This window comes from Austrofundulus limnaeus, unplaced genomic scaffold (genome assembly GCF_001266775.1).
Source record: "Austrofundulus limnaeus strain Quisiro unplaced genomic scaffold, Austrofundulus_limnaeus-1.0 Scaffold134, whole genome shotgun sequence".
Lineage (NCBI taxonomy): Eukaryota > Metazoa > Chordata > Actinopteri > Cyprinodontiformes > Rivulidae > Austrofundulus > Austrofundulus limnaeus.
Window position 1 is genome coordinate 544,958 of NW_013952536.1, and position 3,284 is coordinate 548,241.

The window sequence follows — 3,284 nt, forward strand, 5'->3', positions numbered from 1 at the left end:
CCCCCCACACACACTGTAATTACCTTAAACCCCATCTTTTAATGCCCAAAGTCGCACCAACTGGCCCTTTTTTTTGTCTTTTTTATTTCTGTGTGTGACCGTCAGGAAGAGGAAACATCAGAGATCAAATGATCAAATAAACTACAGATGCACGTGGGCTGCCATGCGTCTTGCCGCAGAAGCCAAAGTGTTCATGGCTACTTGATACGGGCCAGGAGCGAGGCAAGTGGCATCAACCCCCCCCCCCCYTTTTTTTCTTCACTCCTGTGCACTCATGCAGTGGCCAGCACCTAATTAAAACCTCAAAGCTCCCGTCACCAATCTGGAGTAATGGCCTAATTAATACTTGGTGAGGAAATATTCGAGAATGATAAACAGGTCGCACCTCTGGTCATCGATGACTTTATTTTCTAAAAAAAAAAAAAATAAATAAATTTTTCCCCTATTGTTATTGTGGATAATTCAAAGGAAAAAAAGAAAAGAAAAAAGGCAAATTTAAAGTGTGAAATAAAAATTTGCAACACGTAATATTACATCTTCATGTTTATTTTGATAAATATAATTTCTTTAATACTTTATTTTGTCATGTCGCATGTATAGGCAAGCGAGAAGCTTCCCATAACTTTTTCTTTTTAACCCCCCCCCCCCCAAACTGCCAATTCCTAATCTCACATATGAAATTATAATTTCATGCAAAATCAGGAAGAAGAATAATCTGTGGTTGTTGATATGCTATATAAGAGGGGAAAAAAGAGAAAATGAAGAGATAATTAGCAGAGTGGAAGACTTTAATACGTTTGCCTGAAAGCGTGGTCTCAACTGGCCATGAATGAATTTGCATGCTTCGCTTATCGAAGCGCACTTATTAGGCCGGCTGAAAGAGACATTAAGCCAGCACAAAATGTGGTGTCTAATCCTTTTAAATGTGGCAGAGGGTCTTTAAGGTGTGAAAAAGGCCCCTGCGTAGGTTAGTGGGCCGAGACACAACAAAACACTTGGCTGAACATATCGGAAAGGAAGCCGCGGGTTAACTACTCATTGACAGTGATTGACATGGGTAATAACTGAACTGTTTATCTCCTGACCCTCTTATCTCTGGTACATATACATCAGGTGAGGTCAGACTGATTTCAGATAGGGACAGAGACATTTTGTGTTACTCCATATCAGCAGCTTTTCCCATTTTATATATATATATATATATTTTAGCAATAATTAAAAAGTTTAGTTAATCATAAATGAATGTTAAAAACTGAAAATAAAACACAGATAAAAGCGGGTGTTGAAACACTTTAAAAAAACTGTATAATAATTTCTCGGTTTCAGTTTTCTGTCACCTTTATACTAACAGAAATTCAGAGTATGGTATGACAGCTGTTTTTTTAAATTTTTTATTCGTATTTTTTTTAACAAGAAAAAGAAATAAATCTAAGGGAAACATGAGAAACTTTGTGTGACAAAATATTTGCACTGACAAGTTACAGAGCCGATACACCTATTGTGTTCTCAACCGTAATTGACTGCAAACAGGAGCGTTGTGATGTCTTTGCCCCACTCTGCCTTTTGTGACACAGTTTTCAACCCAGCACGTCTCAACTTCAGCGCCCCTTTCTGCCATTTGTGTGTGTGTGTGTGTGTGTGTGTGTGTGTGTGTGTGTGTGTGTGTGTGTGTGTGTGTTCGTGCGCGCGTTTGTCTTTCTTTTTTTCATGTGACATTCTATTCACTTGGGTCGGTAGCAGGCAGCACCAGCAATAATTACTGTCTGTACATGATAAATCTGAAGCCCAGCTGTTCATTTCTGTCACAACAGAAAGAGGGGGGTTGGAAGGGGGTCAAAAGCGTTCAGTTTGCTGGATTTCTTTCTTTCATTCTTCTTCTTTTTTTTTCAAACTCTGTAACTCGATAGGATTACATGGTTCTAGAGCCCACACCTGTTAGGAGGCTGTTAGCAGAACAGTTGGCAGTTCCAGAGCCCCGGCTTAGCCTTTTTGCCGTCCGGTCTGTATGCCCTTTAGAGGATTTCACCCCGCGCCTCCGACTGGGAGTTTGTTCCTCCGGGCTCCTGCCTGCCAGCGAGGAGAGGAAAGAGCTCCTCGCGACACGCGAGTGGTCTGATGCCAGAGTGCGTACACTGCGTTTGTGTGTGTTTGTGTGTGTGTGTATGTGTGCGTGAGCGCAGGTTGACTCACAATCCTTACCCCCACCCCTCCCCACCACCCCACTCTCAAGACTTGCTCTGTGCCAGCAGTTCTCTCTCTCCAACCTCAGTCACACCGGAGTCACTCCTGGCAACAACAATTATATACAAGTAAATAAAAACAACAATTTGTTTGCTTTGCAAAGGGCGGAGGACAGGTGTTGGCACAGCAAAATGCCCGGAAACATGTTAAACCAGACAATTTAAACGATGACGGGGTTAGATGGAGAGGTTTTTGTGCATATTTTAGGAGTGCCAAAGACGCGCTGGCAATTGGACATACTTTAGGAAGGAGTGGAGAAATGAGTAATGCATAAAATTTGTTGCTTGTTTTCTCTTGTTCGGTTATTATTCCGCTGAGAAATTGCTCGGGAAGAGCGCCCCAACGTAACAGTTTGTGGCAGAATCTGTGACACTTATCAGAGTCAGAAAATCACAGAGCAGTCGATTGTTTGTGCCTCGGTGCAACGTGTCTCACTGCCTTATTTGGCATTCAGCAGACACCCGGCTCCTCGACGTCGTCACTTTCTATGGGCCCTCAGCACCTGTTCTCCCTATTGTGCTGGAATTTTCTATATTTGGCATGAAGCTGGACTCTCTCAATTTGTGCGTAGATCACTGTTAGAAAGCGGTAAACTCTCTAATCTCCAATGATTATATTTTTCCTTCTTTGTTTGCTAAGCTTTTTATTTTTTATTTTTATTTTTTCAAGTGACAAAAGCTAAAAACACAATTCAACTTGGGAGAACTGCAAAACATTTTCTCACCAGGGCTTCTAAATGTCACGGTGTTCCTTGGATGTTATTGACACGTTGCATTGCCAGTAGTGTAAATTATCTTCCCTCTAAAGCGCAGGAGAAATAATAAAAATGAGAGCAAAGTTGATAGATATCTTGGGCAAACTTTTAATTGTTCAGATACGCAATCGCTAACTGACAATAAAAAAAGGAGCAGAGACATGTTAAAAGCTTTATCTCGTCTACTCTGTGCCCAACGTGTCATGTCCATAACGGCTCCGCCTGATCTACAGAGTAAAATAACCTCTTATTGTTTGGACAATATTGGCGCTCCCCCCCACCCCTGCCC

The 3,284-nt window shown here is 41.6% G+C and overlaps 1 protein-coding gene across 5 annotated transcripts in view; it reads left to right on the plus strand.

Moving 5' to 3' along the window:
• casz1 (castor zinc finger 1) overlaps positions 1 to 3,284 on the plus strand; it is a 179,863-nt gene that overhangs the window by 110,237 nt on the left and 66,342 nt on the right. Inside the window, exon 1 of one of the 5 annotated variants that reach the window (XM_014015779.1) lies at positions 170 to 222. The exons of the other annotated variants lie outside the window; for them this stretch is intronic. The gene's annotated coding sequence lies outside the window, so the exon portion shown is untranslated. Of the gene's footprint in view, positions 1 to 169; positions 223 to 3,284 lie in introns of those variants that run through there. 5 annotated transcript variants of the gene reach the window in all.